This window comes from Megalopta genalis, chromosome 1 (genome assembly GCF_051020955.1).
Source record: "Megalopta genalis isolate 19385.01 chromosome 1, iyMegGena1_principal, whole genome shotgun sequence".
NCBI lineage: Eukaryota > Metazoa > Arthropoda > Insecta > Hymenoptera > Halictidae > Megalopta > Megalopta genalis.
The window spans coordinates 36,813,930-36,829,761 of record NC_135013.1 but is presented as its reverse complement, the minus strand read 5'-3'; the positions used below and the strand labels follow the sequence as shown (position 1 = coordinate 36,829,761).

The window sequence follows — 15,832 nt, the reverse complement described above, 5'->3', positions numbered from 1 at the left end:
CCTTAAAGACGTACATTTACGTCCGATTTAGGTGTAAACGTCTTACAACTTAAAATGGACGACTTTAAGACGTCTTAAACAAGTTTCGAAACAGACATCCGATGCAAGACGTCTTAAAGAAGTCTCGGATACGACGTCTGAAATAAGATGTTCGAAATAATACGACCTAAAATGAACGTCTTGAGGACACGGATCGAATCCCGTCAGGAACAGTACGCGTGGCATAACGAATTCAAGTTCCGAGGCTAAAACGGGATCGTCTAAATTTGTTAAAAAACAATAATTGGCTGCGGCCGGGACCGCGAGCGATTATTTCAGCGGAGGGTTTATCTTGTCTCGCAGCGATTAAGTAAACAGAAAACGCGAATTCAAACTTTTGATACGAAAAGTTGTAACAATGTTGCGATGAATGAGAGATTGCTTATTAAAACTTCGTGGCTCGCGGCAGAGATCCGGACTGTTTTACAGTTAACGCGTCCGATGCTTCTCGGACAGTTCGATTTCAGTCTCGAGATAAGAAAAGTCTAATTACACAGTTCGCTTCTTTTTCATTAGACCAGTAAAACCATAAGACCGGTGAACGGTCGACCGACTGCGAAACCGTTCTTCGATTCGACATCGTTTACGATCGCGTACTTTCACGTCCGACTATACCGTGTCTTTCTTTCGTCTTGATCTTCCAAGACCAAGTGTCCACCATCTGGAAAAGAAGTCGAAACGCGCAAGCTGGTCACAATCTGTCCATATCCGAGGGATCCGTGTTGTTCTGTAAGTTTTCTCAGTGAACCGCAGCCTGTTCTGGGCAAACCTGGGCAAAGATAGAGGTAACGAAAACAGCATTGGCGCATCTGCTCCACCCATAACAAACTCGGAGACACAAACAACGCATGTTCTTACCTCGAAAGTGTTATTTTATCTGCATTGTGATGCCCAATGCCATGTTCAGAAGTTCCCATAAAATCGAAGTAATTAATGAAGCGACGAAAGTGATCGTTAGACTGCGGATTTTTTATGCATCTGGCAGACGAATAAAAAGACGCGATGCAAAACTGTGCGAAATTAGAAGAGTTTGCTTAGTGAAATGATTAACACGGTGATTACGGTGACGAGTTATTAAGAAAAACAAAAGATTTATTTGTTATTTTTGACTTATTTATTATTATTTTCACAGTGAATCCTATTTTGAAAAAATCTGCTCTGGACGCCAACATTTCTTCTTTTCAGATATATGTTTATATAATAAGTAAAAAGCAATAACAAATAAGAAATAATAATGAGTAAAAAATAAAAAGTGAACATAATAATAGATAAATAATATTATAAAAGATATTATAAAATAAATAAAAAAAATATTATAAATAAGATTATTTATTTATTATATTATGTTCACTTTTTATTTTTTACTCATTATTATTTCTTATTTGTTATTGATTTTTACTTATTATCATTTATATATTTGAAAAGAAGAAATGTTGGCATCCAGATTTGTTCAAAATAGGATTCGCAGTGAATGTATCAAAAAAAGAAACGCGTATTAATCTGTGTCTTGTAATCGACACAAACAGTTTTTTCGAGGAATCTTTCAAGAATAATTCCAGTTATCCGAGAATTCTATCGAAATGATTCTCTGCGTTGCCGTGCCTCGGCTTCTTTTTCCGTCTCCCGTTGCCACGTTGTTCTCTCTTCCGTCGCAAGGAAAAAAGAGAAGAGAAAAAGCATCGATGAGGAAACTTTCAACGAGCAGTCCACCAGGCTGACCCGCTTTCATTTGTCTTTCGCAGTCGTCGCGCCGGTTTAAATTGCGCGCGACCGACAAATTGAACGCGACTCAATGCCTGCGAAAGTGTAACTTACTCGATCCGCGAACAGAACAATTGGCCAGGGGGAACTTCTGACGGCTTCGAAGCACGTCGACTCTTCTCACACCGGCTCATTATTCCCGCTCGTAAATATAATCTGTTTGCAATTCGCCCGGGAACAATGGCAGACCCCGCGCGGAATCTCATTGTGCGCCGATTTGCGGAAGCTGCGAGGATTTTCCTCCTTATTAACACTTGACTCTTTGAGGCGTACGATTTTAAAGAAAATAGAGACCCCAGTTTGCAGAGAAGCTGAGAGACAATTTCGAATAATTTACTGTACACCGTTGCGACAGACGAAAATTCGCTGCACCACAAAATTCGTCAAATTCGATCGCAACAGCTGTTAACGTTGAATTTTCGGTTTCGCGAGCGTTCCTGCAAATCTCGAACATTCCACGAATGCTAATCGTCGGATCAAGAATTTTCGGCGTTGCTTCTTGTTGCTGTAGTTCGCCACGGTAATGTGCTGTTTCATGACAAAGGTCTGTTAGAACAGCACGGCAGCCGTTTGTCAAAAATTTCATCGAGTCCGAGCCGGGAGAGCAGTTCGCAAACAATGCGCCTGCCGGAACAGCACAAAAAGCGGCAAGCTTTTAAACAGTTTTACGTAATTAGCGAGGAATTTCATTAGCCGGGAAACGTTACAAAAGGTCTTTGATATAGCGGAGAAACGATAACGTTGCTCGCCGGAAACAGTTAAATATTAAACCCGGACGAATAACATTCATCGCTCGAACGAATTTGCCGCCGTTTTAAACCGAAGGGTCGACTCGTCGTTATCATTTTGTTTAAACACCGATAGAATCGTCGGCTGGCTGGCAACTTCGTCGGTGAATTTTTCAGCCGTGCTGGAAACGAATTCGTTGGACGTTTACATATTCCGTCGGATCCTCGTGCGAGGTCAAATCTTCCAATTATCGACTTTCATTGAATCCGGCGGGGAGGGCGTTATAAATTCGATGCGGTAATTGCACCAATATACATCGCGCACGTAATAAATAAACATTTCGATTCTCTCTTGACAACGTCGGAGCTGTGCGGAATCGAATTTAATTATTGATTTCCGATTGGTTTTGAGTGGTCGTCGCGATACAATGAGCCTTCGCACTCTGTCGATATTTAACGCGTTAACTAATAAAAAAAAGAAGAAGGTTTATCAATCGTATGCAACGCGCTCGGCAATAAGTCCGTCAAATTTCATTTTCGCCGAGAGGTTCGTCGCGTATTTTATAACGGGAGATACCGGGGCAGATCGCAATAAAAATGTTATTTACATTTTTGTCTCGAAAACGTTCTTTTTAATCAAGATGCAGTTCGAATCACTTAACCCTCTAATCGCGAGCGAATGTGATGATTTTTCGAAATCACGGGCTACTTTAATTTCTTATGCAGATGTGTCCTAAGAATTAGATTTAAACGGATATAAAAATAGGCACAAGAAAAGAATGAAAAAATTAAAGAAATTGTTCATCTTAGAACTTCTTGAATCTAGTTTTCGTTTTACTACATTTTACGACACACTTGGAACAATTAAATCCGGTTAGATTCCACAGACAGACAGACAGACATTCAATTTTTAATGAATAATACTTAACTTGTATTGAATTTTTAAGTTTTCACAATGTTTATTTTGATATAGGAATGCTTAATAATGCATGATGTATATCTATATAAAATACAAGAAACGTGGAAAAATTCGATTCTCCTTATCCTTTTAATCAGTACCTATATTTGAAAAAAATCAAGGAAAAATTTATTCACAATTGTTACGACGCCTAACTATAAGATCGACATAAAGTGCACTTCGGGATGTCACGGATGTTATTCAACGTTTCGGAGAAGAAATTGTCCCGAAGTATGAGAGACAAAGCGTAATAGTTCCGTATCGATTAGCCGTTCCTGAAAATATTCAATCCCAAGGCCGCGTTATGTCATCGTTGGCCCTGCGTCCGTGACAGTTCCTCGAAAAATTCACTTAGGGCAGGGCCAAGGATGACAGAGAAAAATAATCATCCGGTTTTATCGAGCGAACAATGGACAGGGGGATGACGCCAGGCGAAATTCTGATTTGCATCCCCCGAAGGTCATTCGCGGCGAACTGCAATCGTTTCCTGTGTTCAAGGACAACCATGACTCCGCTTCATTATACCGGAACAGGCTCGAACGTGTGGAAATGTCAATCGGCTGTTATCTCCGTGCTCTTGAAACCGATCTTCCTGTTTTTCCCCGTGAGTTATTCACCCTCGTACGTGTCCCCGGAAGAAAAACAGAAGGACATTCGCCGACTTTCGCGGAACAAGGGGTCGTTAACAGACGATTTAACGGAAAAAATTCGATCCAACGACTTCGTAGAAAGCAGCAGAGGAAATGTTCAGCTTAGTATCGGCCCCATACGAATTGATATGGATCGTTTACTCGGCATTTCTCACGCGACATATCGATATCGTTTAACCCGTAGAACTACGATTTCTTTCACGGCCACGTTGATTAGCTCTTCTTCGTTCTGGATCGTTTCTCTAATGGAACGCGACAATTTTTGTATCATGCGCGCCTTCGATCATTCTAAATCTTAGATTTTGCTAACGGAAGAATCAAATTTTCTGTCGATTTAGGGCGAAACGAATAACATTCATACAGAGTTGGGCATTGCTCGAAATATTACTCGAATAAAATTTTACTCGAAGAATTTACTCTCGAAATTTTATTCGAATAATGCCCAACTCTACATTCCTATTTAGTAAATTGTATACGAAGATTTTTTAAGCAAAGTAAAATATAAAAATCCTGAAGGTAAGAAATGAATCTTTCTGCCCAAGCAAGAACTTATTAAGAAAACTAGATAAATAGAATTATAAATGATCTTACATTTTTCCTTTAATATTAACAATGTTCGTTTCATAAAATCTGTATCGACACAATCTCTTATCAACTTTTAATTCCACGGTCCAATTATTGTAACGAATATAACATAAATAAAGTCCAATAAAACCTATCACGAACCTAATAAAAATTCATAAAAATAACATGAAAAGCAGTTGTTTCTTCTACTACAGTTTTTAATTTTCGCCAGCCAGAAGGGTTAATCAAATGAGAATCAGGACGGTCGCCTGGAAACGTCAAAGCCGTCGCAATAATCTCATTATCCGCCGAAAATACGTCGACAGAAATTGCAGGAGTGCTCGACTCGGTTCGGCTCGAGTTTGAATCCTCTTCTTAGCGAAACGGTTCCAGATGAATATTTATAGGGTCCGTGCAAGTATATCAGTGGAACTGAATTATTCGTCGCAGTGAATCCGCGAGGCCGAGCTTTCTTTCTCCTCCAAATCGGCCGTTTTATTATTTACGGCGAGGACATGACAGTCGCGGTCAGAGGACATCTTGTAATTAAGCGCGGCCTGGTAGAGAACGACACCTGGCCGCGAGCAGATACGGCATTAATTAAAATCCATTAACAAGCCCCTGACGCACGCCGGACGAAGCAGCAAGTATAATGGCTGTTGCGGATCTGTGCACCGACACCCGAAACTGATCGATCTTCCTCGTTAGCTCTCGCCGGCGATAAGCGACCGAGATTAATCTCGAGACGGCGGTGTCTTCTCGTGCGTCTTCCATTTCAATGATAAATTCGCACAGTTCTCTAGAAAATAGAACTCAAATCTTTAAGATTTCATTTTCCGGATGTTCGGGGAATTGAATATTGTCCACGAAAAATTGCATTTCAGGTTCACGATCGCTCGTATCTTTGGGGAATCGGTGCATCTCTTGGATCGTTTTGTATGAATTGACCAATTGCTATGCCTTTGGTTCGCTAGTTTATATCGATCGAATATTAAACTAAATGTTAAACTATAATTTATCGACATATTAAATTCTTTTACATTTTTCCTTTGTTTATCTTTCAATTGACTGTATATTTATCGAATTAGACATATATCATATATTTTTATTTTTTTACTTTGTTTGTTTGTGAGTAAATTTTATATTTCTCAGATTAGAAATATTAAATTCTTTGATTACAAAATAAACAAAATAAAAGACGTTAAACATTTTTATTCAAAAATAAACAAGGTAAGACGCGTTAAATGTGTTTAATTAAAAAATAAACAAAATATGACACAAAATTCGTAAAAGCGGTAAGATATTATTCTATAAGGAGAGAAGTTGATTTTTCTTCGTTCGCAACGAAAAACCGTGAAAAATCGGATCAGGAACCCTGCGAAGTAGGCGCACAATTTTATTAGGAGCTCGCGTAAGAAAATTCGAGATCAACTAGCGAAGCGTGCAGGTTCGCGTCGTAAAAAGGAAAAGCAGTTTTTAGAGAAACGTTTCGAAGTTTCGACTTTGATGGCTGTGCTGCCTGGATCGTTTCCTGCAAGTCATTATAACTTTCTCGATTTTTCGAAAATTCGGACTTGCTTTAAACCGTTTCAAAAATGTATTACGTAAGTTACTCACAGCGAGTCTCATTTATATAAACGCCTGCCTTTTTAAACGGTATAACTTTCTTCAAACTGGACTAAATGATCGGGGAAATTTTATTCGAAGTAGAAACAAAAGATAACTATTTGAAATCATTTATTTCAGACTATTATAACATATTATTTCAAATAAATGTAAAATAAAATAACATATTATTTGAAATAATTATTCAAAAAAAAAAATTATAAAATAATATACATAACATGTTATTTGAAGTAATCTTTCAATTCTGCTATTACTTCGAATGATCAACAAAATAAAAGACTCTCGTTTCTTTAACTTCTTTATCCGTACCTGTAACGAAAGTATAATAAGAAAATAGAATATTTTCATATTTTATAATACGAAAATAGAATAAAATAGAATCTATCCATACTTTCCTCGTTTCTGCATTCAGCCGTCATCCCTTTGAAATGAAATGACGCGGTCCGAACGGCCCTAATTCGGAGAGCATAAATGAAGGAACAGGTAGATAAATATTTAAAGAATGACTGACGGAAGCCGTAAGTTCGCCTCCCACAAAATCGACGTTTAAACTCTCAGCCTGATGCCCTAGAGAAGGCCTGCGGACTTGGAACGTCGAATGTGTTACCACTATTTGATGAAACGGGTAATAGCCGGTTCATTATTAAAATACACAGTCATCCTCTTCTGGAAATTGTCGGATGACCCCGTTCCTATACGATGTCGGGATCTTGGGTAATTGTATGTCAATCGTCTCTTTTATATTCTTGCATTATTGAACGAAGTGTTCTTCTTTTATCTGTCTTTTGGAGACTTTTGTTCTTTTTGCACCATGATTTCTTTCACGGACGCGTTGATTTATTTGCACTTTGCTTTTAAAATGCAAAAAAATATATAAATTAGCATAGTCTAATAGCATTTTTATTTCCTGTCGACAATGAGGAATTTTTAAGTTAACGAAGGGAAGCTTTCGTTCAATTCTGATTTTTGTAAAACGACCTATATAAAAATGAGAATTTGCATGAAAATTCGTAGTCTGGTTATCACGTTGATTACCATGATCGAGCTTAAAAGCTACTTTCTACGTTAATGAATCGAGTATATCAAATTTATTTAAAAGACTGCTGATCTGTATACAAATTTATTTTGTAAATATCTAAAGAAGGGAAACATTTTTACATCGACTATAATTTATCTTTGTTGGTACGCAGGTTTTGCATTTCATAAACTTACGTACGCCATAAATGCGTGAACTTAGAAATAAATAAATAAAATAAATCGAAAAATATTATTAAATATTCAAATTCCTTTTTTATTAGAATATATTGAACGAACTAGATGTTATACGAAGATCTTTCGAGTACAAAAGGGTTCACAAGTATTTCCTATAGGAAATTTTATCTTCTTAGTTTCGGTGTCATTGAGATTCTATGATTGTATTAAAATTTTTTTTAAATTTATATGGTGGGAATTTTTGGAGTTGATATTCGGCAATTAGCGTTTGTCCATTTAATAAATTATGCTCGCAATCGTGACGAGTTCGTCGCGTTGTTACAAAGCAAGAGGTCAACGGTTTCGCTATTTTCTTTTATGCCGCGATTACGTACGTCGACAACATGTCAAGGAAGTTAAAGCAACCGGCAATAATCAGCAAGGATGCATTCGGATAGTTGGAGAAACATATCTGTCTCGGGTTTACAACGTGGAGTCGCGAATTCCCGTCGTGGCGAACAGGAGGAGACACGGCGTGCATCATCGCGGTCTCGCTGGAACCCCGATTTCTGTCTTCGAAGAAAGAATTCGGAACGTTTATGATACCTCGTTACAGGCTGTCGACTCGAATCCTCGAGGGCATCGCGAAACCTCCCGGGAAGCGGTGGAACTGCCGGCGATCGCGTATGTGAGCCAACCGGAACGGTTCTCGCCCCCATTATAAGCGAAAATATGGCTGACAGACCGCCGTTACCGAACTGCGGCAAGGATAACTGTTTTACGGTTGTTAAGATCCTTTATCGATCACTTCGTTGGTCCCTCGTGGCCTTGCTTGGTCCCAGCGTGACCTACCGTTGCCTAAACGTGGCCCATCGTGGCCTAACGTGGCCTAAACGTAGCCTAAACGTGGTCTAAACGCGGCTAGGTGTACCGCTATAACACATTTTATGTAAAATTCAATACTTCGACTGCAATGACTAGACTGCGGACTTTTGATGCATTCATAGCATGTGAAAATTTCGGAAATGTAAGAAAACATTTAATATTATTTACATTTTCTTTTTATTTCCCAATTTATTTATTTTCTCTTTTGGTCTCTATTTCAATGTATTTTCTTCCTTTCTCGCTCTTTTTATGTATTTTTCACCTTTCCATCTCTGTTTAAGTATTTTTCTTTCCTTTTCCCTTTTACGTTATACTATTTCATTTATATCTTCGTTAGGACCTGCATACAATAAATGATGATATTATTATTATGAATAATAGTTTTATTAATATTAATTTATCTAGTATTATTATTGTTGTTGTTATTGTTATTGATAAAACTTTAATGAATTCAATTGGAAGAACGTTTTACTTCTCTGAGTAGGAAAATCGAAGGCAATTCGGAGACCACATGCCACGATTCGACATAACCTTACTACGTATCCTGTAGCACCGCGGTTTTTCTTACCTGACTCACACTTTTGGGTACGCCCAAACCCCGCCGACCCTTGGCATCCACGTGGCAATTACCACGTAGGACTATCACAGAGAAATTCCCAGCAATCCGAAATTTGGCATTTCCGGGAGAAATTACTGTATATAGTTCCCCAATTGAATTTCAGAAAACTGAGCACTGAAAATGGGAAGTTACACAACGATTTGCAGTCTAATAATCACTTAAAACTTGTTTATTTTTCGTTTCTATTGTATTTATTCATTATAAGGACAAAGGATCCATTAGTACACAATGTAGAAAGACACCCATTCGGTTGCGATAAAAAACTAACAACAAGTTTACACGAAAGGAAAAGAAATGTAATAAAACTACAAAATATTACGCATCGTGCAGGATGTAATGGATAACAATAAGAGATAAATTGTGTAATTTTTAATTCCGTAGTTAACTGTCCTCGACGGCGTTCGAATCGTAGCAAATTCTCTTTCGATATCTCCGATGTTTTCATTGTGAACTTTAAATACTAGTGCACCTGGATGCATAGCTTCTGATCGACTTTACACTAAAGCTGACGGAGAAAAGGACGCCGCTGCTTTCGCGAGGAATTATTAATTGAATTGGTCCATTTAGTGGTCAGCGCACTTCTGCAATTCTTATAACTCGAGTGCTAGGTAATTTTAGTATGAAATGTCCATGAGAGAGAACGCTATAACCGAAGAACGCGAATTTATTTTGCACGGCTAGCTAATGCAATGAATTTTAATCTGTCTTATCGATCTTCTGAGTATGCAGTGAATTTTAAGCTGTCTTATCGATCTCCTGAGTCCAACTTATCGAATAAAGAATGCATATAAATCGACAGCCTGGTTCTCAGTAATTGAACATTATTCCAAGATAAGTTATGTTTATTTGAAATATTGTTGAACAAGATTGAAAAATAAATATTCCAACGATACTCGACTGAACAGTGTGTCGGACAGCTAATTTTATTTCAGCGTTGCTGCACCGCGACACACTCGAATAACATCAGTACAGTATCATTCGCAAACAATGTTGTATCACCGTGCACCGTTAAGTAAATAATTTATTGATATTACGTGAGTTATCGCGACCACGCAAAACAGACACCGACTGATACAATAGTGGCTTCAGCGCAAAATTATCAGTGAGCATCTATAAACGTTCAATACCGAAAGTCAAAAATAAATCTTATTATTTCTATCTAAAATTGTGTCATTATAGTTTTAACGAATTGTTAGAAAATAAACAGTATTAAAAAGTAAATTTAAATAGTTTGCATACTTCATTGTATCTTAAAAGGGATATTTTCCAATTTGTATTCAATACTAGCATAGCTTTATTACTCGGTTCTATTACAAATTAAGTGATGTCCACATTTATATAAATATATTAAGTGTGTGAAAACAGAAATATTTTAATTTTATTTCGCGATAACTTCTCGCACAGAGTTCCGATTAATTAGTATTAAACACGCAAGTTTCTATGAAAATAAATCTCAATGCAACTGTTAAAGAGACGTCGAAGTAACTGTAATTTAATTGTCGGACAGTATCGATAATATTTGGAAAGTTCGAGTAGCCGGGAAGAATAATCGTAATCGCAGAATATCTTCGCGATATCGGAGCGCAGACAGTGCCCCGAAGGAAATTCCGCTGGTTATTACACAATCGAAACTTGGCGCACATTTTACGCTAGACGATAGGATATTGGAACGCCTCCGGCGACGCAGGGGCTTGATAATTGATTCCCTGCCATCCGATTCCTCTCGGTGTACTAATGATGTTCGAAGCGTAAGAATATGTGTGTGTGGTCGGTCGGCTCGAAAAACGCGGCAGCAAGAGTGCAAATAGCCTGGGCTGTGCAATTACGCAGAAATACGGGAGTCTTTTTGCGCTTTGTAATGCGTTGTTATTTCAACGATACGTCTGCAACAATTTTGTTTTTAAAACCTTCATAAAATTGGCATAAAAAGAATTCTTTAAAATTGACTCACTTTCTGCTTGTTTTATCTCTTCGTAACGCTGAATTCTTTGTAATGCTAATTTTAATTAAATTTAATTATATCAACTGTATTATTCGTTTAGTACGAACAAAATACCTTGAGAATTTTTTAAAAACCACGCAGGATTTTCATAAAAAGCATCCTTAAAAATCACATTAACTCCAGCGTGTAACACGAGTCGCTGCGAGCAACGCGAAACTACACCGGCTTCTTCGTTTAAGGGTTGAAGCGTGGTGGAACATCGTGCATCCAATGGTACAGAGCCGTACTATGAACTGTAAATTACGGAATGGCGTCAATTAGACACATCGAAGGATGTGTCACAAAAAATTCGTTTTCTTTTCTTTTTTTTTTAATTCTGCCGATCTCTGTCAAGGTCGAGGTTACTCTCGCCTGAACAGGACCTGCGTTCGATTATGCTTCGTTATCGCATGTCGATCGGCCACGGTCGATACTTAAGGCTGCCTCGTAATGTTCTGTGTGTACGGCTTTAACCTTGAGCCCGTTTTTCCAGCTGCGTTGTCGAGCGACATCCTCTTTCATTCAACCATGCTAGAAACAATTCGAACGCGGCGACGAGATTCGATCGGCGGAGTTTCACGAAAGATTGGTGTTTCATAAAATTCGACGATGTACCGTGATCCTCTGTCCCGTAAACTTTTCGATTCGATTGTTATGTTATGGTGCACGCCGATCGATCGAAACTCGCGGACGCGCATCTTGCTCTCGAATGCGCCGCGTGCAACGTGCAATAGAAATTGCAGCGGCACGTTTTGGACATTTTAAACCATGAAAACCGCAACAGGTTCTCGTTTGTGTGAATTTATTGAGCGAGGTTTGTAAATATTATGGAAACGTTTGTTTGTCGTTCATTGTTGCAAATATACCGAGCGATGTTTCGACAATCTTCTAAGTGTTTGTCGTTCGTTGCAGCGGACTGTGATCTAAAATTGATGATTCAACAGTCGAACGACGAACCTTTATCACAAAAATATAATGGAGTATGCTTGGGACCACTTCTAATTTTATTTGTCCATTTTCGTTTTTAACATACTTTTCCTAGATACGTTGGCTGTTCCGTAGATCTCAACGAAACGCGTGAAAATTTTAATAGTTTACTGAACAATCTTTTCAAACATTTTTAAAAGTCCATTCATCATTGATTGTAAAAGATTGCGAATGAGTAAAGAAGATATGTATGAAGACATATGACAAAAAATAATAATTTTAGGGATGTTCTATTAAGGATTTTGCAATCGCTTCTTTTTTATTGCAATCATAATTACTTTTATAATTGAATTTATAATTGCTTTTATAATTGCATTTATAATTATTCAGAATTCTGTACAACTGTGCAAAGTTGGAGGGTCGACTTATCGTTCGAAGTCGATTATAGTCCAAGAAGACTTCTCTGAACTGTACAGTTAATTGATTAGAGTATGTACTTTTATTTTACAGATCATATCTGGTCATCACCGTACACTTCTGATCTCGGCTTGTCGGAAAATCACGTTACAGAGGTGCTCTTAGCGTCCGCCCTTTGTCAAACGATCCCTCTTTCTAACCTTTCTGCCTTTTCTACGACGATTATCAAGAAGAAACGGTCGCTCCGGGACAAAATATCAGAGCTGGGTAAATATCATCATAAGTATTACATAGTAAATAGCGCATCTTATTTTAAATCGTGAATAATTGACCGTGTTTAATTTATAATTAAACTGCGAATTTCATACGTTTGTTAAAAGGATGCATTCGTTGTAATAAAAGGGAGAATGAAATTTCTTGACTGTAACATATATTAACTATAAATTAACTCAATTATAAATTAACTCAACTATGAATTAACTCAATTATAAATTAACTCAACTATGAATTAACTCAATTATAAATTAACTCAACTATATAAATTTGGTCAATAAACAGTTCACTTGTTAGTAATCATTGGACTGTGGATTTTATGCATATACAACAAAAATAATTGAAACTATTTGAAATGCAAAACTGCAAAGACATTAGAACGACTTAAGGACATTTTCATATTATTTTTAACTTATTACAATTATTAAGAAACGAAAGCCTTTTTCACTTAACTTATGTTTCTTGCAGTTAACGTAGACAATTTTTATTTCGCATAAAGATCCATAGTCTAGTAATCATTTCCTATGCAACAAACGTCCATCCCACACATCGCACAAACGAGAAAGAAAGAATTTCCTGTACCTCACAATGAAAACTATGCGATTTCCACCGCTACGATTTCGATCCGCTTGCAAATAAAAGAAAGATGGTCCGTAAAACTGTGAACGGCTCCATCGAATCGTCATCGAAGAGTTAAAAGTCACCGTTCAAGATGAAGTTCAAGATACTGCGCAGTTATCTATCTTATCTATCTATACTGCAGTTATCTATCTATACTGCGCAGTAATCTACTTTCGCAGATTTTGATCACCATTGTCCAGAGACAGAAGTGATCGAGCTATCAGGCATCGCGGAAACGCCGTAAGCAATTTCTCCCTTAAATTTTCCGCCCCTGTCTCGCTGTCCCGAGCCGCCCTTTGGCGATCCGTTTCGAAGCGAGCATAAACGGCGGCGGTTTGTTTCCCGAATTCGTACGAGCAGAGGATCGACCGGCGCGGGTTTTTCTTCGGGGGGTTGCGAGTAATCAAGCGAGCCACCTGACTCCGGGGACATATATTCTCCTCTTCCCGGCCGTCACGTGCGGATGATACAGTTTCGCTGTCAAAGGGAAATTACGTAGCCCAGCATAACTTTTGAAAGAGTACACGGGTGTGGGTGGAGAAATTGTTACCGGCGTGCTTCTGTCACCGTCGAAGAAAAGGGCGGTCTCTTGACGAGGGTGTGAGACACGTATTCTGTATTAAACTGTGCAGGCTGTGACAAATTAAATGCTGCAATCTTTTTGACGAAATTACAGCGAACGCATCGTTTCAGTTTTCAACATTTCGCGAACGGAGATTTTTCTCGAATCAGCTATCAAAACATTCTAGCGTATTTAATCGTATTTATTTCATATCTTCAGGATTTTTATGATATTTTATTTATTTGATGCATTTTATTGCCGAATAATACGAAAAAATATAGTAGAAGAAATATCTGCTTTTTTTATTATTTTTGTCTTTGTATTACATTTTATTGTCCTAAAAAATAGTCCCAAAACGTTTATTGTTGGTACCCGACAATAAAATGGAGAAAACAAAACAATAGGCCATAGTTTGTCTACTTGAACGGTGAAATAAAATAACTTTAAAAAACTCATGGTAGTGTCATTACACAATAGCAAATTCTCGCTGTAGCCAATCGGTGGGGCTTAGGCTATTTTTATTATCGAGATTATAGCTTCCTCATTTTTTTATTACTAGCGAGCCGAAACGGTTCGAGGGGTCCACCGAAATAGCTTCCATCTGTTTTATTTACCACGATCCATTGCAGCGACCCCATTAACGCCAATTAACGGCGGGAATGCCGATCCTAAACCGTGGGTCGTTGATTGGACAGGTCAATTGCGAACATCAGGTGTCTGCTTTCCGCACGTCGCAGACGTGACGATACAACTGGGTTTGCACGACAATCAATTTTAGGGTGGACATTCCTCTGGAAAAATTTTGTTATGGCTTGTTTTATGGCTGTTGGCTTGCTAAAACTTGTCCTAAAGCCAACGTTTTAGGGAAATGTTGCTTCGTATGAATACGATAATGCTTCTAGCTTAAGAAACATGTCTTGTAGTTAAATTAATAATGTTCACAATTTAATTAATATATCTTGTAATTAATCTAATCCTCACAATTTAATTAATACATTAATAATATTAATAATATATTTAATTAATATATTGATAATATTAATAATATATTTAATTAATATATTAATAATATAATTAATTAATATATTAACAATATTAATAATATATTTAATTAATATGTATCTAATGATCATAGTGTAACTAATACATCTTGAAATTAGTCTATTGATCGTAATTGAATGAACACATCTTGTAGATAATATAAAAATATGTTCAGTTTCAATGATTTGAACCAGTTCAGATTAATGTATCGACATCCTCAGTTCCTTTTAATTTTTACACTGTTTTAAATTGCACCCACTCGTTTTTACCATAACTGCATGAAATTCGCAGTTTAACAATTAAGCCTCTATTTTGCCTCTATTAAGCCTCGTGTTAATTTTGTAAAAAAGATACGAAACCCTCGGCGAACAATCTACGAAATTAAAAATGCGAGACGTATCTCTCTCGCGGGAAATTCAAATTACTTTCGAGAGGAGGGTGGTCGCATCTGGGTTAAAATTGGCAGAGATAAAGATCCTCTCGTTCGGAGAAAGCAAGACAAGGGGGTGCGCCCGTGATAGCTGAAATTCGTCGATTGATGACTCGGCTCTTAATCCCTTGAATCAGGTGGAAGATCGAATCGCTTAACGATACTCAGCTTTGGCTTGTCCAGGCTGTTAGGGGTCTTCGAGGAAGGCCGGACAGAAAAGAAACGAGAGAGATATGGAGTAAGATAACGCGATGCAAAGAGGATACTTAAAGCGATCGCATTATTAAATTGATATCAAACCATTGTTGATCCATTATTTAGAAATTCAAACTCGTGTTTATTCGCGAAATATTAAGCATCCCTTGAAGAAAATATAAAACGACAGAACGTTGCAAATAATTGCACCGTTTAAATAAAAAATTTCAGAGAAGATTGTAACGATTAGACTACGGATTTTCCTGCAGAATAAAAACTGTCTGCGTTCATTGCAAGATACAGCAGCTACATCCACATTAATTTTTCTTCCGAATAATTTGAATGAGCCGATAAGAATTGCTTT

The 15,832-nt window shown here is 37.5% G+C and overlaps 2 protein-coding genes across 5 annotated transcripts in view; one reads left to right on the top strand and one right to left on the bottom strand.

The window, feature by feature from the left end:
• The window catches only part of LOC117223180 (phytanoyl-CoA dioxygenase, peroxisomal), a 97,540-nt gene that overhangs the window by 49,587 nt on the left and 32,121 nt on the right, over window positions 1-15,832 (top strand). For 2 of the 4 annotated variants that reach the window (XM_033475347.2, XM_033475346.2), the window contains exon 2: window positions 12,440-12,613. The exons of the other annotated variants lie outside the window; for them this stretch is intronic. The gene's annotated coding sequence lies outside the window, so the exon portion shown is untranslated. The remainder of the gene's footprint in view (window positions 1-12,439; window positions 12,614-15,832) is intronic. 4 annotated transcript variants of the gene reach the window in all.
• LOC117223174 (uncharacterized) overlaps window positions 1-15,832 on the bottom strand; it is a 72,959-nt gene that overhangs the window by 34,973 nt on the left and 22,154 nt on the right. The gene's annotated exons all lie outside the window — the stretch shown is intronic.